This window comes from Drosophila montana, unplaced genomic scaffold (assembly GCF_035044405.1).
Source record: "Drosophila montana isolate Dmon_TW-CO22-7 unplaced genomic scaffold, ASM3504440v1 contig_402_1, whole genome shotgun sequence".
Lineage (NCBI taxonomy): Eukaryota > Metazoa > Arthropoda > Insecta > Diptera > Drosophilidae > Drosophila > Drosophila montana.
In genome coordinates this window covers 6714179-6739548 of record NW_026998739.1, presented here as the reverse complement: position 1 = coordinate 6739548, position 25370 = coordinate 6714179, and the positions used below count along the sequence as shown (strand labels likewise).

The following is a 25370-nucleotide window of genomic DNA, read 5'->3' as shown; positions in this document are numbered from 1 at the left end:
GAATGCAAATATTTCTAATATCATCCCCGGCAAGATGAATTCGAACGTCTGCTCCTTTTTATAGCTAAATTTGTGAAATTATCTTAAATAACTATATTATTTTAGAATGTGAATAAGTTGGAAAAGTGGCAGGAAAATAGGATTGAAAAAGTATGGAAATTTGAAATAGGCTATAGAATATTAAGTTGATAGCGTGCGGAGATAATGGAGCCCTAATAGAGTTCACTTAAATTCTCTTCTGTTTGTTTTCTTGGGGTTAATTCTGATTTCTCTTATCAAATTTGGTTTTTGTAGTCATGATTCTTGTGATTTGTCCCTTAAAGAAAGTTTGAGAATGAGTTCAAATATATATTAGCCAGTTTTTTAAATTTCGTTGATTTAAAAAAAAAAAAGGCTATTTTGTTGAGGCAAATAAACTTGTTTAAATATTCTTTCGCTTTACCTTAAATAATTTTCGGTTGAAGGATGTTTCAGCTGAAATTCGTTTGAAGCGTCTCCTTTCATATTACAGCTATTGTGCAGAGCATATCTCGAGCTCTGAACATAATATTTATACTGCACACATACATGCGAGGTCCTAACACCCTGCATATATGTAATCAACACTTAAAGCACATGCTGATTCGAATGCTGTCTGCGCATTTCCACACACAAGATGCTCCAAAGAGATAAAACGAGGTGGCCAGGGGGAAAGCGGGGAGGGGGGGGCATATATGGAGAAGAGGAAGCAGCGTGATGGAGTTTTTGCATGAATTATGCAAAAGAGTTTGTTGAACTGTGGCGGTGCGTTGCGGTCCCATAAAGGGAATACTTAAATGGGATTTGGGAAATCACAAGCACAGTAAAACTTGGCAATTGCGAATGCCAAAAGCCCCCGAAATCAAAAAGAGACGGCAATTGCAAGTTGTGTCTGCTCCGCTCCGCTCCGCTCCGCTCCGCTCCGATGGCATATCAAATTGCATTCGCTCGCTAACTAATATAATAAGCGAGTCATCCAATAAACTCGCACATATATATACATATACATACTATATATATGCATATGTATTCGCACTTTGCCTACAAAATGCGGACGCATAAACTTGTTAAGGCAGCGCGTGTTTTCCAATAAATTTCCCAGGCGTTAACTGCGAAATCCCATTGCCCATTTACTTACTGTAAATGCAACGTGCGCACCTGCAAAATTGCAACTTAACAATGCTTGAGAGTCGCCCCATGTTTGGCCTCCAAGTGGATGCCCCATGTGGCAACGCATGTGGCGTATAAATCAATATTGGCAATTTAAAATTGGCTGGCGGTGTATGAAGCCAATATCCGGCGCTTGCTGCAAGTCTGTGTTACGCCCACTTTTCCAAAAAAAAAAAAAGAAAAACAAAACTCTAAAAAAATTCAAAGATTGAATTGAAGCTCAGATATACCCTGTATACAGCTGTGGCACACATATTTTAGTATTTTTATATAGACTTGAGCTCGCTCGTTTCTCGTTTCCTTCTCCTTGTTTCAGTTTTGGGGAAGTTTAAATATTTATTCTATTTTATAAGAGTTTTCTAAAGACAACATTGTCATCTCCAGCTATTATAATCGAGCTGATTTTTATCAACTTATATATACTTTATGGTCGTTGCAGCCGTTTTCTGCTTGTTTCCTCTGCTATGATATGCCCTTTTCAGCGCAATGGGTAAAGGGTATGGTAAAAAAAACTCCAGTGTTGGAAAGGGTAGTTTGAAGGCATTTCTAGCTAGAGTCTGGACGGCAGCAGGGGGAGAGCTAGATGCGCGCTTTGGGGCAAACGTGAATCTTAGACAAACAATGTGTGGCAAGCAGCAAAAACGTACAATGGCTGCCCAAGTACGCGTGTGTGTGTGTGTGTGTGTGTGTGTGTGTGTGTGTGTGTGTGTGTGTGCGTTTCTATAGAATATTGGGTTTTAGGTATAGCCAACTGGTCGCGTAGTCTATTAAAATGCGCGTGTGTACAGTTGCGACCCTTTGCCGCTGTGGCCAGCGGCTAAACGAGTCAAAAAAAAAAAAAGAAGTCCAAAAGCGGAACAGGTACAAAACGGACAACGGGATAAAAGCGTAGCTGAATGGAGCATAAATGCTGACAAGGCGACGCTTAGCGGGGCAGCCATTATATCGATATGGGGGATATAACTCTTTGAAAGCGCGATGCATTGATTCCTGATTAAGGACACAAAACAATTTGAGCAGCGAGGATAGATAAAATATCTAAGTATGAAATGTAGCATTAAGAGATTATGCTTAAATACTCTGTGGAGCTGTGTCAATTCATATAAAAGATATAGCAATAAGTTTTGGAATATTTAACAGACATTGCAACTTGATGACATTTTTGATGCTTTTGAATATTTAACAAAAATCCGAATTTCAGTTTATAGTTGTTTAAAGTACTTTTTATTCTTATTCGACATTCTTATTTGAAATTATATTGCAATTTATATTTTCTACATAATCTATATAATCTTATAATAATAATCGAATCTGTATAATCTATGTTATATTGTATAATCTAAATGATCTACATAGTCTTAATGCTTATTTTATTATATTATTAATCTTACTATATATGTATTCTTTTAGATACCTGATATAAATCATCTCCATCTGTTCAATATGATCTAAGTGACAGTAAGAGTTACGGACAACAGAATTGGTATGTAAACAATACATAAATAATATTTAAAAATGTTTTAAAGGAACATTGCAATTCGTTCAAAAATTCAGCGAAAATGAAAACTGAGCGTAAATAACTTAATTTTATAAAGGTTTCTCCAGTCTCTCCCTTAGAAATTTGATGTCTATTTAATAATAAGCCCAATGATTATTTGTATAAGTCTAATGGCAGGGCATTTAAGACTAGAATTTGGGAGAGATACTTAGAACCTATGATTTGGGGAGGGAAGAAAAAGTCCAGTAATATGTAAAATTATTATTATTAATATTAATTGTATTATTATTAGATTTTATTAGTTATTAGCTATTAGTTATTATTGGTTATAATAATTAGTATTATTTTTATTTTATTATTATTATTACTATTCATTTTATTGTTATTGTCACTATTGTTATTATTATTATTATTATTATTATTATTATTATTTTATTATTATTATTACTATTCATTTTATTGTTATTGTCACTATTGTTATTATTATTATTATTATTATTATTATTATTATTATTATTATTATTATTATTATTATTATTATTATTATTATTATTATTATTATTATTATTCTTATTTTTATTATTATTATTATTATTATTATTATTAATATCATTATTATTATAAGTATTATTATTGTTATTATTATTATTATTATTATTATTATCAATATTATTTTTATTGTTATAAATTTACCTACTCATTTAAAAAAGAGTAAAAATTTCAAATCAGATCGTTCGAACTGCACTATTAAAGAACTTACCTTAAAAGTTTAGAGTAAATATAGCATATATTACTCTATAATACTCTAGGGCAAGCAAATGCTGTTTACAGTGTATTCTCCTAGACCCGCACTTTCAACTCCAACATTCTCACATTTCACTCAAGACTTTCGAAAGGACTTTTAACGCGAAACGCTTTAAATAAACAATTTGGGCGAAAACAAAATTGCAATTAAAATCTTTTGGTTGGCCACAACGACGAAACACAACAAATCGCTTTTGCACTTGACACCCCGCGTGAAATTGCCTAATTATGCGCCAATAAGTATGCAAAATTTAAATATTATGCAAATGATACACTGAGAGAAACGACGGCGAACGCCCGGCACGAGTGAAATTTTAATGGTTTTTGTTTTGATTTGATGACATCATCGGACCGAAGCGCGTCAAAAACGAATTATCGGAGAGCAGAAGGCCCCCAAAAATGATGGCCCCAGCCGAAATTTGTTTACGCGCTCGAAACACATAAAGCCAGCGGGCGCCAGAGCGAGACGGAGCGAAAGAGTTGGAAAGAGAGCGCAGACGAGAGCATAAAACAGTTTTGCGGCCATGCAAAATGTCGAAAATAAGAGAAATTGCGTGCAAAAAACCATAAAAAAAAATCAAAAGAAAATGTCCTGTAGTTGTTATTGCTTTAGAGATGTTATTGTTGCTGCTGTTGTTGTTGTTGCTGCTGTTGTTGTTGTTGCTTATTGTTGATACAGTACAATAATAAAAATTCCAAGAAACAGGAAATGAAAAATCATTCAAGCATAAAGTATGAAAACACACAGATAAATACCAAATTGCTTTTTCCCTCAAAATTTATTGTTTATGTCTGTCTGTCTGTGTGCGTGTGTGTGTGTGTATCTGGGTGTGTGTGTGTAAACTATAGGCTAAAACTTGTAAGAATTGTAAATGCATGAATGGAGCTTCTGAAGGGAAGCTTTGGACAATATTCGCCATACATTTCGTATCGGCTTTTCAAAATCAATTGGCCATTATTATTTTAAAATTTTATATCGTCAAATAAACCATCCAAATTTTTGACCCGCATTTCAATTTAATTCTCTCTGGCCTTAATTTAAATGTGTTTGGTCAGCCAATATAAAACAGATTGGAAAATTAATCAGCTCCGCATTTCAAATAAATATCATAAATAATGCTCACTGTTTTAAAAACCGCGCGTGTGTAAAACAATGCCCAATAGAATGAACATTTAAACATTATTCTTGTTTTCTTTATCGAACCTGAAAACAGAAGTGCAGAAATTTCACATGCATAAATGTAACCATTTTCGTAAGTTTAATGTTTTTATATAACACCAATACAACTAATTAATAAGTTGTAAAGCTCTTTGCATTAATTTTTTTTTTTTTAAATTTTAATTTTTGTAAGCTACATGTTTTTGTTAATTAATTAATAATAATAAAAAATAACAGTTATATGAAAACTTAAAGCGAACTTTGTATTAATTCTCATTAAATATTTCAGCAAGGTGCAATGTAAAAAGAAATAAATTTACATAAATGCGCTTAAATATATGATGCAGAAATAATTTATGATACGCTTAAATTACTACCTCAAAGAAAAATAATATTTAAAACACTTTAAATAAGTATGTATACACCTAATTCTCTTTTTACACGTTCCTTTTTTACACGGTTTTGATTTAACACGGTTTGAAAATAAAAAAAAAGTGTTACATATTTTTACACGGTTTTAAACCGTTAAGCACGATTTCAAATCTTTTGGGCTTAAATTTTGTTGTTAAATTTAATTTTTGTGAAATATGTTCTTATCACAAATTTGATGAATTCCCTTCTTGTGCATTCGAGCAAATTTACTTGTCAGAGCAATTGAAATTTGTGAATATTTTGTGAACTATCAATGCAATCAGACGTTTTGTTTTTTCCAACATTACATTACATTTAATTTTAACGTATTAAGATAAAAGGTCAGCCAACAAATATTTTATATTCATTCACTTATTTATTTTTTTTTTAATTTTGTTAAATATTTTATGTGTCCTTAAAAAAAATGTCCAGGACTACAAATACAAATCTCAAACGTAAGGCATTTCTTTGGAAACCCAAATGGAGAAGGCTCAACATATATTGGCAAAATGTTCGATTTAAACGAAGCCACAGAGAGAACTATAAACTATAACTAATTTTAATAGGTTTAAGAAATATGGAACCAATCACCTATTTATATATATTATTATATTCAAAGCATATTTATATATATTTCTATATTCATTAACATTTATAATAATTTATTTTTAAACCCTGAACCCATTGAAAATGGGTAAAAAGGGTATTCTGTATTTGTGCAAATGTATATAACAGGCAGAAGGAAGCATCTGCGACCCCATAAAGTATTTATATTCTTGATCAGCATCAATAGCCGAGTCGATCTAGCCATGTCAGTCTGTCTGTCCGTCTGTCCGTCCGTCCGTCCGTCCGTCCGTCCGTCTATCCGTCTGTCCGTATGTATGAACGCAAGGATCTTACAACCTATAAGAGCTAGAGACTTGAAATTTTAGCTGTAGGTCCTCCTAGTCCCCGCGCAGATCGAGATATTCGATAACTTGTCCCGTTTCCAAGTAATCGATAAAAATCGATATTGAAATCCTGTTTTTTGAGCAAATTGGGTAAATAATAAGAGCTAGAGTTCCCAAACTTGACAAGTAGCTTCTAGAATAGTAAATCGCCTGTCGGAAGAAGAGTGTTTAGGGTATCCCCTAGTCGGGAGCTCCCGACTAGAACCTCTTACTTGTTTTTTTATTGTTCATTAACACAAAATTTATATTAAATTAATTATTTAAATTCTGTATATTTTCTTGCTTAAGATTTGTTGTATATTTAAATTTGTTTCTAAAATAAGTACTAAGGTTAAAGTTGTTAAAAGTAAATGTATTGTTTGTAAACAATATGAATTAATGAAGAACTAATGAAAGACGCAAAAGCAGCTTATTTCAGCTTGAATTTGTTGTAAATAATTATTTAACTTTCTTGACTACTTAAACAAATCTTGTTATGCGTTCCACTTCCGAATCGCTGTTTATTGCCATTCAATCTGCAGATAAAGATACTTTTGCTAATTAAAAGCAATCTACCCGTTTTGGGCAGTGAGCGTCTGTTGCACTCTTAACAGTCGCTGTCAAATGTCCAACAGGAGCTTAACATTAATTGCTGTATTCCATTTTAGTGTTGGCCTTTTTGGCACCTGCGCAAGCAGCAGAAGAACTGGCCGAATAAATGCGCGGGTTAAGCGGAAAAACTGTGCAAAAGAGCTGATAAAAAGAAACTTACGGAAATAGAAAAGCTAATGGAAAAGTTTTTGGGCCCTAAAGCGAATTACGCGAATTACTTCTACTTAGTTGGAAATTGAGCACTTTTTTGTTGCCAAATGTTCGTTTGATCTGTCTTTAAGAAATGTTTAAAGCTGACAGCTAAAATTGCCGTAAATATAATTGATGGCTATATTAAGTATATTCCATGTCTTTAAAGAATAGATTATTTTTGAAAATTATCATGTTTGAGAAATAAACGAATATTCTTACAAATTAATTAGTCTAATATAAGTATAATAAATATTAATAATTATTATGTTAAGCATACGCCCTGTGGCATAAATATTATTAATATATGCAAGTAATATTTTATATTTGGTTTTAGACATATAAATTTAATTAATTGATCAAATATGTATAAGCAGTAGTAGCTAATTAATCTCTTAATTAAAATTAATGTTAAAATCCTATAAAATTAGAATCGAGTATTTAACATTTAAATTACGTAAACTATTATAGGGCCAAATCGAAGGGCCTTTATCGATTGGCCAGAATTGTGTCTGCTGCTTGCATATGTGCATTTAATTTGCAACTTACACACTTCCAACCATACACACACACACACACACCCGCACCATCTGGTGCACTACATGCTGCCTAAAGTTGTGCTATTAATTAATTAAATTTTGGACTATGGCAGCGTGCTGGCAAGTTCTGGTACACAATTAATCCTTATTAATTATATGCTGCCTGTGGATTTATGGCATGTTTTGTGTGTTGGCATGCGCCCAAGACACACACACACGCACACACACACACACACACACACACACACACACGCACACGCACACACATACACGACTGCATCGTTGGCCCAAGTCAATTGCAAGTTGTTGTTGCTGGCTTGAGGACATTGATAGGCCTTTGCATACAGCGGGACAGCACCAGCCCCGTGCCCCCCCTTTGACTGCTCCTGACAGCTGAGACAGCGACTACAACTCAATATATACCCCCTAGCCTCACAAACCCCCCCTAGAACAGCCAACAGCTCTGCTGCCTGCACTCAAAGGCTTTTAATTGCTCGATGCCCAAATGTACGAGACATGAAATTGATAAGCCCCATTAGAGTATTGTCTTCGTACAGGGCATGAACAGGCTCGTTAAATTTATAAACTTTTACAGCTCTAAGCGTTATTTATGCCTTGTAGAGGGTATTCTAATTTGGTCATGAAATGTGTAACGCATAGAAGAAGACATCTCCGACTCCATAAAGTGTATATACTAGATCCGCATCAACAGCCGGGCTGACATAGCCACGCCCCTCTATGCGAACTAGTCTCTCAGTTTTAAAGGTATCGTCTTGAAACTGCATAACTCCGTCTTTATAATGCAGTACATATGTCGAAGCTGAACGAATCGGACCACTATTTCATATAACTGCCATAGGAACGATACGTCGATCTGTAAACCTTTCTTTATATTAAGATAACTTGACCACACTCGGGATTTATTAGTTTCAGTTTAGTTTAGTTTTTAGGATCTTATAAGGCAAACATATTTCAACAATTGCAGCATTTTCGAGCTGCACTTTTCTAACAAATCTACCTAAGGCAAATGTCTACAAGGGTATTAAATCTTCGGCGTGCCGAAGATATCCTTACCTACTCGTTTTTTATTTTTGTCCCTGTGGGGACAACGCCCAAAAATTTGTTTCTACACAACTTTCTGTGCGAGTCGTTAAACTAATGCGCATAGAGATTTGAAGTGGAAAATAAATGAAAAAAAAATAAATAAATAAAGAAAAACGGAAAAAAACTCAAATATCAACGTTCATTATCTGGCGAGAATCTGTAGAGAAATTCTCCAAGGAGCTGCCAACTTGCTGAAACTTCGATTAACTTCGTTTTTTTATATTGTTTAAGCTTTGCTATCAATAGCCCGAGCACAGGGCCAATAAACAATGTGAAAATGAAGGAAAATGTAGTTGAAAATAAACTGTTAATCAATTTGCATGCTGCAGGTAAAGCGTGATAATTACGTGTCGATTATATAAGTGTAGAATGTAAACCGAGAGAACCAATTACAGCAGAAGAGCAGCATATTGTACAGATTGTTGTGTATAGAGTTAATTAGGGGGCATTTAATTGAGCTGTGGCTCATAAAAAGCAGTACGCCGGATAGCTGGCTTAAATGCTAAAACAAGTTGGGAATTATAAAGGTAAACCTAAAACAGGAGAACAAGAAATAATGACACTTAAATTGAGTATAGAAAAAACTGGTTATACAGTGTGTTTTGTTTTAAATATTATTTTTTGCTTATTTATAAATTCATATATTACTAATTATTACATGATTATTAATTATACATGAATAGTTAAAAAGGTATGTCGGTTTTTTAGTAAAAATATAATAATTGCAGGTCTTGAACTACTGGACATACAAATTAAATTATTTAACTGTTTGTGATATTCAATACATTTATTTGCCAATGATAATGATTGCAACGGTAATGATTGCTTTTTGCAGGAAACTTATAGAAATATTTAATAAATATTTAATAAAACGAGAAAGAGATATCTTTGGAAACCGCAGTAGATCTTACATCAGATATATGAGAAAAGTAAATGCTGCGTTTTGTGCAAAAATATCTTAGGAAAAAGTATATTACCCATATAGAACCTACATTTCGACGGATCGTTCCTATGGCAACTATATGATATAGTATTCCGAAGTTGATAAAATGTTGCCTATATGCGACGAGCATTGTGAAGCTAACAAGTGCAGAGTTTGGTTAAGATATCTTGATAGACAGTAAGTTTTCCATTCAAGCACTTAATTCTCAGCATATCGGAACGATATGTGATATAGTTTTAAGACGATAGCTTTAAGACTGCGAGACTAGTTCACAACTCGCCTGTTGACGCTGATCTGGAATATATATACTCCTTCTATGCGTTACACATTTCATGCTAAAATCATAATACCCTCTACAAGGGTATGCAAAATTAAACAGAATGAGGACATTTCGTGGCTTTCGTCAAAAGAATAATTCAGTTTATTTTATTGAAGACAAACATTCTCTTAAAACCCTGTTCATATGTGATATTACCAGATAATATGCTTGTTCTTATTAATCATTAAGCAGATTGTTGAGTTAATCTTATTAAACATTAAGCTGATTGTCGGCTTATATGACATCTGCTTTCTACTACAAATTCTATAAACAGGACATATATAATGGCTGAACGAAAAGGGTTTTAATAAATATATTGATTATGGGATTGATTTGGGATATTCTATAAAATTAAAGTAGATAGTTAGACGCCAGCTGATCTGTGCCAGACTTCAATCAACAGGTGCCTCAAGCCTTTAACTATATTATAGTCACAGTAGTAAATATAATAGTACACAAAAAATATGCGGACAGATGAACATGTTTTAACTCATGACTGTCAAAAGTCACAGTTGACAATTACTTGATGAAACTGGCAATTAGTAAAAGCGCCCACTGTGCACAGTGGTCACAGTTTTTCACTTCCCACTAACATCTCTTTTCATCTTGTTTATCTATCGATTTGCCTTCCGATGGTTGACGTCAATCTGTGGGTCAAATAGATAGTCATTAACGAGACGTGTTTACCGATTTGCAGTCAACTTAATATTTTTTATTGCGTCTTTTTGTATTTGCATTTGATTTGAAATCAATTTAGCAATCAACGAGGCGCATTTTGTTTAACAGTAATTAACATAAATCAATTGCAATTGCAATTGGTTATGCTAAATTGTTTATCCAAACGCTTGATGCGACATTAATTAGGGCCAACTCATTGAATAACTAGCTCTTGGCTATGCACACAGTTATTTCGCGGATTTTCAGTTACATTCTCTATTGAAATGTATAAAATGTATATATACATTATTCATGCATATTATTTAATATCATTTTTGTACAAAAAATGACGGGTATTAGCAACAAATTGAAAGGTTTTGCATTCCAAAACTTTCGCTTTGTTTGCTTTACCAAATTTTTTTTGCTTTGCCAATAAAAAATGAATTTCTTTTGTTATCCATGAATTATTTATGCTTTTATCGCATGAAAATTAATTAAACTGCAGCACAAAGTAATATATTTTATTAGAATATATTATTAAAAAAAAACATTATTCTAATTATTTTATTGCTGCTTTTGTTTTGTGCTTAAAGTGCGTCGATTACTGAAAACATTTTTAATAAACGGTGGAAATCTCTATCAAGAATTGTTTTGTCGTTAGAAAATATATAAACAATTTTTTATGCACATAAAAAAAAACTCAAATTGCAATTTTGTATTATTTTTTCAATTCTCAAAAATGCATTACAAATAAATTCATTTTTTAATATAATTAAATTTTAAAGAAAATAAGATAAATATAAATAATAGGTACATATATGATATAATATTTATAATATGGAAATCTGGATATCCTTAAATACATTGACTTAACAAATTAACGAATTAATTATGTAATATTATATACTAACTAAATATAATGAATAGAACAATAATTATTTATTCAAATATAATAAACTAAAGAATATTTAAATACATTATAATATCAAATTCTTTACATAACAAATAACTTAATTATTTATTAGAAACAATTACTATTTATATCATATATTGAAATACATTTAAATAAAATATTCAAATTTAATATTGAAAAAAATTTTAATTAAGGCTTAATTAATTACATTTCTATAAAATAAATAACAAAGATTTTAAATAGGCTTTTTAAAGCATAAACATAATTCAATTTGACATCTTAATAAATATTGAAGTCAGGACAGGATAAATTTAGGAACTATATGGAACATATTTAAATAGGTGCAATTGTGTTATTAAATTGCGGAAACAAAATCTAAGCTTTTAACACTTCCGGCCACACATGCAGAGAGAGACACACACACACACAGGTCGAAGAGCTTTGCCCCCAACAAATGAAAACTTAAAACAATTGCATTTAAAACAATATGTGACCCAATGCTGAGCGGGCAAAATCCCGTTGCCTGCTGCTGCTGCTGCCGGGCCACATAAATTGCTGGCCAAAACAACAACCACAAGGCCATATATTTTGCAGCCAAGGCAGCCCAAAGGACAACAAATATTTTGTGCCCAGAGCAGCAGCAGCAGCAGCAGGCGCTTTGTCCTGGCAACGCCTTCGTTGCATTTGCAGTTGTCCTTTTTTTTATTTTCTTACGCACACCCGAAGGCAATTTACTTTCAACACATTCACACACTGACTCACACACACACACACATGTTGTTTGGTATTGGATTTTTGTGCATTACAATTGCTTAGAGACACAAACTGGCGAGAAAAACCATTAGAGCAACAGCTTACAACTAAAACAAAAGTGTGAAAATATTGAAAGCTTGCTAACAACTGGCCAAATCTAACGGCAACTGCACAACTACAGTAATAATAACAACAACAGCAGCTTTCTGCCTGCCCAGCCAGCTGACTTATTGCAGTCGCAGTTGCCGAAGAATATTCGCAGCCTGGCGTTGCTTTCAGCATGAAATTCTTTTTGTAAATTATGTGTGTGTAACACACATGCACACACACACACACACACATAGGCACACACACGCACATGCCTACGCATTCTGCCTGGGGACGTACCCAGTGCTAATGGCGCTGACTGTTGCTTATTGCTGTTAATTTGTTTGTTGTTCTTGCTTATACCCTGTTATAAATTACATAGGTGGTATTGTTGTTGCATATACCCTACCAAATAAAATATACAAAAGAGCTGAAATTGATTTGTAATCATAAAGCAAGCATTAAGGAACCCATCATCATATAGAACACCATTTTCTGTTTATTTCTTAGACTATAGAATACAGGATATCTTCTAGTTGAGCCATTGAAGCCATACAACTTTAACTAGTTCTTTGGCTTGTTATTATTTTAGTTGCTTCCATTTAACGCCCAGCCGTATAATTTTTATACGCACGAAGCTAGCACAAAAGAAAGAAAGAAAGAGCGCTTTTGAAGTGTTTTCGTTTGGCCGCGCTATAAATTCTCTTAAAGCTTTTAAGCCACAGCCGTAGGAGAAACGTGGAGGAAGCAGCTGCGAAGAGAGCCTTTAAAATTGCTGAAAATGTGTATTTAAGGGTTAAGCTGGGGAGTTGCTTGGATAGCATAGGTAGCCAACCACCCCCCGCCGTTGCATTCATCATGAGTGCTTTGCTGCTAAGCACTGAGGTTAGCCCCTGAGGATACTGGCCTAATGCTGGGCCAGCCTCTGTGACCCGTCTTGGAACTTGTCCTGGTCATAAAGACATCAATGCGGCGTGTTGATGGTTTTATAAGCTCCCAAAAGGCAGTTTGAGTGGTTTCTAATTGCGGCTTGTGTGGCCCATGTGGTCGGTGTATTATGAAGAAAGCAAGAGAGAGAGAGAGAGAGCCATGTAAATAAAGTGTTTTCAATTGATTAACTGAAAATAAGAGTGCATTAATTATGCAGATAAAGTGCGGCTTACAGTTTTAATGCACGATTTAGTTCAAAAATTGACTGAGCCACACAAACAAAACAAAATAACTAAAACGACGAAAATAAATTAAATGTCCACACATGTCAATGGGTGTGCGTGTGTGTGTGTATACGTCGGTGGCATTAGACGTTGATCAGCGCCTGAGCAGAGGGGCAGAGGGCTGTCACACGGGCAATGAACACACTCAATTATTGCAATTGAAGAGAGCGAGAATTGTTGTCGGTAAGGGCGGAGGGGGAATTCATATATTTATTTCGTCTATGCTTTATCGCAGTGTTCCTTTTGGTTCGCATTACTTTGTTACTCATGCCAGTGGAGAGCCATTATTTAAAGTGCGAGCAGTGTGGATAGTGTGAGCGTGGGAATTATCTCAGTTATCTGTTCTTTATTTTTATTGTATTGGTGCGGACGTAGGCACGAGCTCTATGCGACGATTTAGTCTGTCGGCGTCTGTTCCGTCAATTGCTCGTTTTCATTTTTGTGTTAGTGAATAAAATAATTTTATAAAAATAATAAACAAAACGCGATGAGCTCGTGCCGTGTGTGTGTTAATAGCTTTTAATATACGTACTTGCAACCAGGCGAGGCTTATACTAAAAAAATTATGTATGTGACATACCCTCACAGAAATATTTACATTTTAATGTGCACCAAGTTTTTTTACCGGTATTACTTATGTTAAAGTTATAGTTTAATTCATTTAAATTATAATATCAAACAGAAAAAATGGCCTAAGCAGCACCAGGTAAATCCAGGTAAAATATTATAATAACATTAGGAATAGCAAAGGCGCAGCAAAAAAAATGTGACTGTATATATGTATGCATGTATGTACACATGTGCGCAAGCTCACAGATTAGCGCGCTGACAGAGAGCTTTAATAAAAGAGTGGACACTTAATTGTGTGATGTGTGAGAAGTGCAGGCAGAAACCTATTCAGGAGAGCGCGCATTGTTAGTTGATTTTAATTTGATTTTAATTTTTTTTGAGTCGCTTTACTTTTTGTGTTTGCAGCGCTTGGTTATGTGATCTTTGTCGTCTTGCCTTGTTGAGCATACTGGCTGGGCCTAGAAATATGTATAAAAGAAATATATGTTTATAACAATATGTGTGTGTGTATGTGTCGGCTGCATTGCGCGCTGATATATGTAGGTGATGCGTGGGGACCGAATGGTGGAGTTACTTACAGAGAGCGTGGCTATTAGAGTGTTTGAGCGGGAGGGGTTATTCATATAGTTATTTTGCTTTTGCCAATTTGCAGTGTGAGAGCGGCTATGCTGGGTGCGAGCAGTGCGGAATGTGTGAGCGATGAAATTATTTTAGTTATCTGAGCTTATGATCTATATGTATTTAACAATATGTGTGCGTATGTGTGTATATGTGTCAGCTGGACGCACAGATCAGTGCGTTGACACTTACAGTGAGCGTGCCTATTAGAGTGTCTGAGCGGGAGGGGATAAAGTTATTTTGCTTTTGCCATTTTGCAGTTATTTCTTTCTTTTCTTTTATTTTCTTTGTTGTGTGCGCGTGTGAGAGCGGCGATGCTGGGTGCGAGCAGTGCGGATAGTGTGAGCGTGCGAATTATCTTAGTTATCTTCTCTTAGTTATTATTGTACTTGTGGGTCAACGAGCCTCTCTGCGACAATTTAGTCTGTGCTTGTGTGCCTTTGTTCGTTTGCATTCTATGTACGTATTTATAATTCAAAAATCGTTTTAACTGACTGGAGCTCGTGCCGTTATACTTTGTTTAATTTGTATATTTTATTCAGTCGTTGGCCTTCTTTATTGTTTGCCGCCCGTGAAGTTATATATAAAATACATATATAAGATTCGAAATAATTAGTTTTGAGCATATCACAAGATAAAAGTTATTGCTGCATAAATGAACCTGTTTCACATGATATTCAAGAGGAAGAGAGAGATATATATAGAGAGAGAGACAGAGAGAGAGAGTATAAATTAGACTTTGATCTGTTCTTAACAAGTTATTATCCTCAAAGAAAGAGCGTTGTTTCATTTGAAATTCAATTCTGGATTTAAGTAAACAAAGAATAAATATGTGTATAGCTTATAATTAATATAAGCATTGTGATTTACCTTGGTCACCCATCTTTCTACACTAATTAAGACGCATACACGTGCCAAACAATTCGAAATTCTCGAATTCTCCGCTGCCTCTGGACAAATTGAACCATTTTGGCCTTTGATGGTAACGAGCTTTGCACAAAAATCACTGAGCAAATAAATTTGATGTAATTAAAATCAAATAGCGTATGACTTACCTGAGATGGCTCAATTTTCAATTCACACACGCACAATGCACAGCAGCACGAACAATGCTGCGTACTTGCCTGAAATGTAGGCAAATATGCAGCTCAGGCCTGGGGTTGCCTCAAGGAGCAAACGTTTGCAGCGATTGCAAATGCAGCTCTTTGCAAGTAGCTATTGTGTTTAATTGTAAATATTTTCACACACACCTGACACGCCGCACACGCAAACAAACAAACAACCGAGAGAGAGAGAGAGAGAGAGAGAAGGAGAGAGCAAGTGCGTGCACGAATGAGAGGCAACGACTTGGCGTGCATTGATTTTAATACCCTGCAAGCCATAAAAATGTATATGAAGTATATATGTCACTAATCGCTAAACGTCAATTTTAGATCAAAGCTTTTAGTGCAAAACAAGTTTATTTCAAAATATTTTTAGTAGTATATATTTCTTGAATATGACATATTTTACTTTTTGTTTAACTCACGAATTCTTTTAGCTATTTTTCTGCTTCATGCACACATTTATCAAAAAATTAAAATAAATTAAACAATAAATATGGCTAATTAAACAGAAATATGTTTAATATTGAGGAGTTGGGAGCTAGGCGCACAGGGTATTTACTAGTCGGGCAGCCTTGATTGGCGCAGTCTTGTTTTCGCCTCAAGGTGTTGGAATTACGCAAATTGCAATTTATTTGTTTTCCAGACCAAAATCCAAATCTAAAATTGAAACCCCCCCGCCCCCCTGTTTTACACCTCTGACTGATTAATATGTCCTGCATTTTGTGTGCATTTGTGTTTGCATTTAACTTGGGAAAAGGGGTGTGGAATTGGGAGGGGGGGGGGGGGGTGTCAGTGATATGCATGACCTAGACAAATATTGTGCGTTTGCAAGCACTTTGTCATCGGAGAAGTTGCCGTCGAAGCTGCTCCTCTGTGGAGCAGAGGACACATTTGTTATTTTGAAATATTTTGTTTGATTTTGATTTTGGCCAAGGAGGACTTTGCCATTGGCCAAAGCGCAAGGCATTTGAGGTTTTCATTTGGCTAAAAGCTGCACACACAGACACACACACACGCAAACACACTCATGACTCATAACTCGAACTGCCACACTAATTGTTGGCCAAAAAATCCATTTCGGGTGCTGCTGCAATTGGTTTAACCTGGCGTATGAGTGATTTAATATTGAATTATGGCTTTTGATTTCCGTTTTGCGTTTCCGTTACGCTTTTTGCACAATCCGTAATAGATTTATGTGCGCCAACGATTGACAACCAGACTAATCCAATATGCCAAACTCTTTGGCCTCCCATTACGGTTTTTCTCAGTGTACAGTACACACCCGCACACTCTCTAACCCCCTCGCCTGCAGCTACCCTTTCTTCGACTCTTACATCTGGTTCGACAAGCAATTGCCATGTCCGCAAAAAAATAGGGAACCGCCCGTTCTGCTGCACGGGGCGTCCTTTCAGCTTTTTCCGGTCTTTTTTTTTGCGGCACTTTGCCAAGAAAAATCAAATCGTTGCCCAGTTTTTTGGCCCTACGAAGTGCACAAATTAGTGTTAAGCGTGTGAACGAAATGCAAATATTACACAGCTCATTAAGCTTGAATTGGATTTTAACGTTTCGCGAAAGTTGGCAAACGAATTGCCGAGAAATAGCCAGCCATATAAAAGGGAAGAGCTGTAGAGAGTGGGGAGGGGGAGGAGGAGAGAGAGAAAGACGACACACCTTTGTATGCCAAATGAATAAAATAACTCTGCGTTGTCTTTATATTAATTTATTTACCATGATGTTATACGATACCCACGGGTAGATCAGTTCTGAATATTCACTTTCCCAGCTCACTTTTTATGTAGACTTTTTCTTATAAGAATACCCTGTAATTTATATTTATTTATTGTTTGCCTTTTTTTTTATCATTTATGAATATATGTATATTCAATATTCTTAAGGTTTTTCCCATTGTTTTGTGGAAAGAACTAAATCGAAAGTCGTAGCTATTATCTCTTTATATACAACCGTGTGTCCTGACTGACTGACTGACTGACTGACTGATTAACTTACTGTCTGACTGACTGACTGACTGACAGAATAACGTTTGTATGAAACTTGTTTGTTTACCATCCGATCGGCCTCAAACTCATTTTCAAAGATCTTTGTGAAAATTTATTTGATACGTTGTTGGGAGGGAAATGAACGAAAGTTTGTACTTCAGCTTCAAGATTCTCACCGCACGACTAACATGGGCGGAAAACTTTAATTCCAACACTTGATTCTTTATTATTATTATTTTTAAATAGAATTGTACATCAACAGGGCGTGTACTTAGTGGAAATGTAATATCTAAAATAAACGTTCAACGGGCAAGGCCGGGCAATACCCGCTAGTATACTCCATAAAAATCAAGTTTTTCTGAATTTTCTATTTACTTTTTATAGGCTTCCAGCAGTTGCTTTTCGAGTCTAGTTTTCTAATATTTCCGTTATAGTTTCAAAACTTTTAACTCGTTAACTTCTTTATTCAAAAGTTCTAGTACCTTTTTATTCGTACATTTCGATAGAATTCTCTCTCTGTCCCTATCTCTATAAGTCTTGTATCGCAGCTGTCCAAAATAAAGGCAAACCGACTGTCAAAACAATTTTTAGCCAATTTCAAATTCTGTTTGCCTGCAACTCGCTGCGCTTCATTGCTGTGTTCCGTGCTGCTCCACCTAATTTATAATGCGTTCCGACTTCCATGTTAATTTACGTTTAATGAATTTTAATTGGTCCACAAACATTAACAACAACAACAACAGCAATAAGAACAACAACAAGCGCTCACGTACACCACAAAGCGATCACCCAAAAATGACCCGAGCAAAATTGACAAATGACATTGCGTGCCCCCCTGCTCCCCCAAAAAGAGGGTAAAGAGTCCTGTGTGTCCTGGGCCAGCGCAAAATTCAAGCTAAAAACATTTTTTTGCAGGCATTTGGTTGGGCTTTTTGAGTTTAGGGGGGGGGGTTGCAGGGGGGTTGCAGGGCTCGTCTACCACGCGCTGGCTTGTTGACTAATCAAAAATTGCAGACACGTTTTATATTGGCAACACAAAAGTCATTTATTCAATTTGCAAACCAGTTTTACGTTGCGTAATCTAATCAAAAAGGTCGACGAGTCGCTTTTAGGGCTCCAACAAATAGATATATAGAAAGACTAGTTGTATAAGAACCTCTCTCTGGCCTGCTGCCAAAAACTGCCAAAAACTGTGCAGTTCAAAGCTGAAGCTAAACAAAAAAACTAAAGTCAACAAAACATTTTTTAGTCCAAACTAAAAATAATAAACGAGTGACGTCAGCGAGCAACTTAAATTTATGAGTGCTTGCTACTGAGGAAATGGGAAAGCGCCTCAAAATAATACTGCAAAATAAAAGCATTTAGTTGTTAGGCTTAAAGCGAACATTCATGTTTGTTAGGAAAGCGAATGACGAAAAGAAAGGCTTTAAATGCTACTCAGAGCAGATACTGCAGACTGGCTTGTGGTTAATTCAAATTTTAGTTAGTTAGTTGTCTGCTTTAAAGTCGCGCAATGCCCAAAAATGGAAAGCGACCTTTCCAAAATTTCCTCAATATCAGACACAGGCTGGACACTGAGTCGAACAGACGCAAACGATTAGCGATTGTGAACATGAAAAACAGATATGCAAACGTGGCAAACAGCCGCAGCGCTGGGCCATTGTGGCATGTTGCAAGTCTGCTAATGGTGTAGAGAAGGGTAGGCGGGGGCAGGAGAAGGGGAGGGGTGGGGAGGTGGTTGGGCGTTACGAAAAACCAATAAAGTGCTTAAATTTGCGCCTGTACATTTTAATGGGCAAATGAAACAATTTCGTGGCAGTCAGCAGCATAGCCAAACACGGCCACGCCCCACTAGGCGTACAGCCTATATCTCAACCTATCTACTCCCTCCGCCGCCCCCTTCCCCACCCCTTATCCGAGTCACATGCAGATTAAGCGCGCATTTAACAATTTACGCTGCATACATTTAGGCGCCACCGCCGTGCAGCGCCCCATAAAAAGCCTCAACAAAACTTTCGTTGTTGCCTGTCAACGTTTTTGTTGCTGCTGTTATACCCTGTAACCACTGCAAGTGGCCAAAAGCGAGTATATTGGTTGACAGCAGAGGTCCTACTCTCAAGTTTATGTAGTTTACTTTGAGATCGATTTAGAATTTACGCTATTTGAGCATATCTCATTCAGTTTAAGAGCTAGAGCTTAGCTTCTCGAATATCACCCAATCAATACCCTATCCGTCAGAGAAAGTTCGAATTTCCATTGAAGGCAACTCTTGGCTGTGCACAGGGTATCTGCTAGTCGTGCTTTACAATGGCCCTCTCACTGATTTTTGTTGCTGTTGTTGTATCAATAAATTAAATGCAGATTTTCATTTTGGCGCTCTGCACACGCGATGCCTCATCAGCGTTTCGCCAGAGTGAGAGTCAGATCCAGAGCCCGAACCGGAGCCCCAGTCCAGGCCAGAGCAGAGCCCGTGCCGAGCCTCGTCTGTCACTCTCGATTGGCAGTTGGCAGAGTTGCCGCAGTTGCTAGTTAGGCGTGGCATGCAAATTGTTGCATGCAGTTAATTATTTTGCACAGGTTGCTTGCAACGCCCATTTACCGCCGCCCGACACCTCCTCGCCCACATTTTGGCCATTGTATGGCTTCACTTAGTGGCAGCTTCTTTTCCGACCAACTAATTGAAATATAACATGCCGCTCTCACACCTGCCGCCTACCCCCCTTTGCCTCTTCGCGGCCATTGCTTAATTAAATGAGGTAAAAATGGCCCGCAGAAGCGACTTCGTTACGTTAAATTGCATGTGAAATTTCATTTTGTTTAAACTTAAAACGAGCGAAAAGTTGAAGGGCCTCCAGCCAGGTGCCAGCCAGTTGCCAGCCAGGTGCCAGCTGCAAGAAAACCTAACAATGAAATATAGTTGCTGGTATATATATCAAAATAAGTTGGAGCGGCAATCTTCAAAGTGACTGATTAGGTGCTTTGGCTAGAAGAAGCAGAAGCTCAATTCTGAGGAGAAGAGCAAATATAAAAGTTTCGAATTGCACGAAAATGTTCATATTTACGTTAAAAGTTAGATTGCAAGATGAGCTTCAGGCTCAAAGGGTGAATCTAAGCCTTTTCTATGTATGTATTGCACATGTATCAAAACTTTTAAGTGGTCTTTTGTTATTGCAGCTGCTGAGGTAAGCAAAAGTAAGAAGAGCTTAATCATATATAATTTGCACGTTACGATAAGCAACTGACTGTTTGGACAGTTTTTTAATGGCTTAAGGATGCAATTTTCGATTAAATTGTTTTTTGATCACATTCAGCAGTCTCTGCTACAATACATATTTAGTAGACCTAACGTAATCCACTGTCAATTGTGGAAAATAAGTGTAAAAATTATGCAGTAGAAAAACATTAAGAATTGTTGCCTGCATTATTATTTGACCTGACTCGTCGAATGCGATTTGGATAAAAAAATTACATATTTTATAATTATCTTATTCATTATATTCCTACTATATATTTTCAGATCCCAAAACACGAATTTAAACGAGGAATTTAAGAAATGGAACTCGTCAAAATAAATGAACATTGGATGGAATAAGTTTTACAATAATTAGGAAATCACGACACCAGTCGGAAAATATGTCAGAGTACTGAGTGAGTAATAATTTATTTCCATTTGTTATATTGCTGAAAATATTTTTGTGCCTTCTAAAAATTGAACTAAAATGTTTCAAATTGTAAGCATCCAAAGCTCAAATATGCAAAGTCGCTGATCTCACAGTCAAATAGAGGCACAACTTTACACTGGTAAAAATCAAGTGACCACAGAAAAAAGCAACTTCCCTTCGTCTCGGACTCAACTGAAAATTAGAAACCACGAAAAACCAAAAAAAAAATAATCAAACCAAATCAAAGTCCAAAAACGAAATTTGAGTCCAAAGTCGGTCCAAATTTGCGCAAAATTGTGCGAGTTGTATTTGCCAGTTTTCACGCTCTTAACATCTCGAGCAAAGCAGCGGGAGGGAGGGTGGCGGCATGCGGGAAAGTAACCAAAAACCAAATGTTAGAGCCAGGTGCAAGTGGATGCAGGCAGCAGCTGTTGGCCAGGTGCTCGACAGGGCAGGACACGGGCTAACCAAATCCAATTGGGCAGCATTCGTATGCGATTTCCTAAAACCGAAAATGGGTTCGAAAAATTGCCAGGCGAGGGGGATAGAGAGCAGCGAGGGGGCGGAGGTCGGAGGTGGCGTTACGTGTGATAAATAAGGTTTTGTTGGTCGAGAACTTTGCTTTGCCCAAAACGTTGCACACTTTGCGGCACTTTTGCTCCTGCTGCTCCTTTTTTTTTCCACCCTTTTCCACGTTCCTTTTATCGTTTTACCTGGCAGCCATTTGAGCTGCACAACGATTTTCTTTCAGCTTTCTGTGTTTTCTCTGTTTGTCGGTTGCGCCCTGTTTTTCTCACATTTTTTTTTTTTATTTCTCTCCAGTTCTCTTTGTGGTCGAACGTTACATTTTTATTTACCCTCGCGAAGGGTATTCAAATTTGAGCACGACATTTGTAAGCCAAGCAGACTTCCCCGAACCCATCCATATAAATATATAAAAGGGATCGACTGGCCGACTGATTGGCAACAGACCAAAACTATGGGAACTAAGAATCTGAAATTTGAACCTAAGCCTTCTTTTGGGTCGAATAGAACAGTGAAGGAAAATCTTGACAACTTGTACATGTGCTGCTAACGCGTCTGAGCATTAGACTAACTAGTAAAAGGTCGCCGGTTCAAATTCAGCAGCATGTTTTTCGATTTTGCTGTGCCTAAAAGGGTATTTAATCTTCGGCAATTCACAGATATCTTCTGTTATTTTGCGTGCTCTTTTGCTTTTAGTAAAATTTGCATTTTGCTTGATTTACGCAAAGATTTGCGGCTATTGCAACGAAACGTTGCAAGCAACGTTGATGTGTGTATCAATTTACCAAAGACTACGCCAACGATCCGATTGCATTTTCGGTTCGATTCGATTCGGTTTAGTTTGGTTTTTGGATTGGCATTGGGATTGAGATTCGGAGCGTTGCAGATTGTAATGTTTGTCGGGGCAAACATTTTGCCATTGCCTGACCGCACAGATAAGTCAATTGCCATCCCATTTGATTGCTGCTCCATTCAGATATGTGCGCAGGTGTGTGTGCACGTGTGTGTGTGTGTGTGGGGCATGTCTTTCAACAGTCTCTAAAGAGACTCATGTGTGTGTGTGTGTGCCACATCTTCAATCGTTTAGTAATTATTTTTATGGATTCAAAGAACTTTATATTCAAATACATTTGAGAGCAACTTAATCAATAAAGTATCAATATTAAAGCAACTTTATACAGATTGATGCAAAGAATTTATAAACTAATTATAATATATGTGAAAATAAATCAAGTTTGATTTTCAATTAAAAAATATAATAATCATATTAAAGAAAAACCAACGTATATATAAACCTCATTTAGTCTAGCGTAATATTTCTTTAATTAAGCATAATCATAATTAATTATATTATTTGTACTGCAACTGCAATTAGCTCAGGCATTTATTTTGTCTACAGCAAAATGTAAACAATCATCAAAGAATTTCTTTTCGGGGTATTTAAATGCTGTCATTTTTCTTTTATATCGCACATTCACATAATCTTCGCATTCATTTGCATCTCATACCTTTCCTTCCAAACATATCATACTTTGTAGCTGTAATTTCTTTGAGCGCTCTCTTAACGACTTTTCGCAAAAGTCATAACCCCCAAGCAAGCACACACACACAGACAGAAACACACACAGTCGCAGAGACAGACGCAGACAAACATACAAAAGATGGCAAATTCTACTTAAGTGCAAACAATTAAAAAACAAACAGCTCAATGCCAGCACACACTTACTCGCACACACACTCCCACACACACACACACACACACACACACACATAGACTCTCACACACACACTTTCACAGCAGGCGTGGGAACATTTGGCGACAGCACCAAAAGTTTTTGACAGCTCAAAAGTCACGACGACATCTCAGGCGCAGTTTTCTTTTCTCATCCCACTTTTCTCTTCTGTCGCGCAGTTTCCTTTTCTTTTCTCACTTTTCACATCTCTTTTTCTGATACCCTCGCCAAATGTGCAAATGAGCATTTGGTTTGTTGTTGGGGCAACTAACCAGGGGGAGAGGCCAATTGTTTGTCTTTCTTCTTCTTCAGCTTTATGTGTTGTGAACCGGTTCAAAAGTGTTCCAGTGTTATATAAAGAAAAAATTTGCGTTTGGTGTCATTGTTATTTAAGCCAAGCTTCATATTTAACTGCAATTAAATAAATTAATGTTTATTTGCCACAAGTAATCGGAACTTGTTTCTGAGAGTGTATCTGAGAGTGTATAGATGAATGAATCTAAAATGTTGCAAATGAAAGGGCTTAAGTTTAATCTCTCTGTTTAATATTTGTAAACGGTTGCACAAGCTGCTCAAAGTTGTTAATATCGTAGGTTTTAAAGTATTTCGAAATCATGTAATTATTTTCATTTTTATTTATTTTCTTTTGATATAATACTTTAGTATCAGACACTATCTTTAGAATTAACTTCTATTAACTATTCTATCTGTTTTTACTGTGTATGGAGAGAGAGCGAGGCAGGGTGAGAACAGTCACATTGAGGGTATTCCCAGTTCTGTATAAATATCAAAATGATATGCTAGTGCCTAGCAGGCATTGCCATATGTTGGGCCCTGGGTAGCTTACGCATGTCAGCTTGATTATTTACAGGTGCCTTGTTCAAGTTTCACTTGCCGCTTGCCACTTGCCACCTGCCACTTGCCGCAGTCGCTTTTAACACGTTTTCAAGTCATTTCGGTTGCCAAAAATATGCTTTGCATTTAAATGGCATTTGCTTTTTAACCTTTTTTTTTGGCGCAGCGCTGCTTTTCTGCATATTTTAGAGGTTGTGTGTGTGTGTGTAAGGGTGTGTGTGCGTGTGTAAAGGCATGTCTCTGTCTCTGGCTTGTCATCAGCGCTGGCATGTCATTCAATCTCAATCATTTCTACAGCTTCAGCGTCAACATTCCAGGTAATAAAATGCCAGACAATCTGCGCGTGCCGCAATTTTGATTTTTCAGCCCCAAAACACACGCTACACACACACACGCACACACACACACACGCGCACACACGCGCACAGCAAGCAAAGGGCGCAGAGCTGAAGCCTTGGCTAATCTTTCGACGACCAACAGACCGCACATTAGCTGGGCTGGGCTGGGGGCGGGGAGTGGGTTTTAGCTGGGTGGTGCACAAATATTTTGACCTGGCCTCGTGCATTGATGATGATAACGTGGACCGCTGATGTTGCTGCTGTTGTTGTTGTTGTTGTTGCCGCAGAGGTTGCCGTTGTCCACGTTGCATATTCACGCCGCATTAGCCGCGCTGACCAGGCACGGCTTAGCGGGTGGCGGGGCAGGTGCGGTGGCTGCAGCAGGCTGGCAAAAACCAAAATGCGTTGCATTGCATTGCATTGCGTATATGCCGCGTTGTTTGTTGGCTAGTCGGCATCGGTTGATGCTTTTGACACGAGCTGCTGATTTTCCAGCGCTTTTCCCCCTTGCCAGTTGTTGCTCTCGGCTTGGGTTACGGCTTGTGGCTTGTGCGCTTGCCGCGTTAAACGTATGCTAATCTGATTATTTTTTAGACAGTGCATGAGAATGACATTCGACGGAGAGAGTGAGAGAGACAGAGAGAACT

General features: G+C 36.7%; 1 long non-coding RNA gene across 3 annotated transcripts in view; it reads left to right on the top strand.

The window, feature by feature from the left end:
- Window positions 1-2594: 2594 nt before the first annotated feature.
- Window positions 2595-25370, top strand: part of LOC135439306 (uncharacterized) — a 45950-nt gene continuing 23174 nt past the window's right edge. Inside the window, exons 1-2 of one of the 3 annotated variants that reach the window (XR_010438032.1) lie at window positions 2595-2671; window positions 21128-21258. This is a non-coding gene — a long non-coding RNA (uncharacterized LOC135439306). Of the gene's footprint in view, window positions 2672-13752; window positions 14036-21127; window positions 21259-25370 lie in introns of those variants that run through there. The other 2 variants (XR_010438031.1, XR_010438030.1) reach the window with 2 other exon arrangements.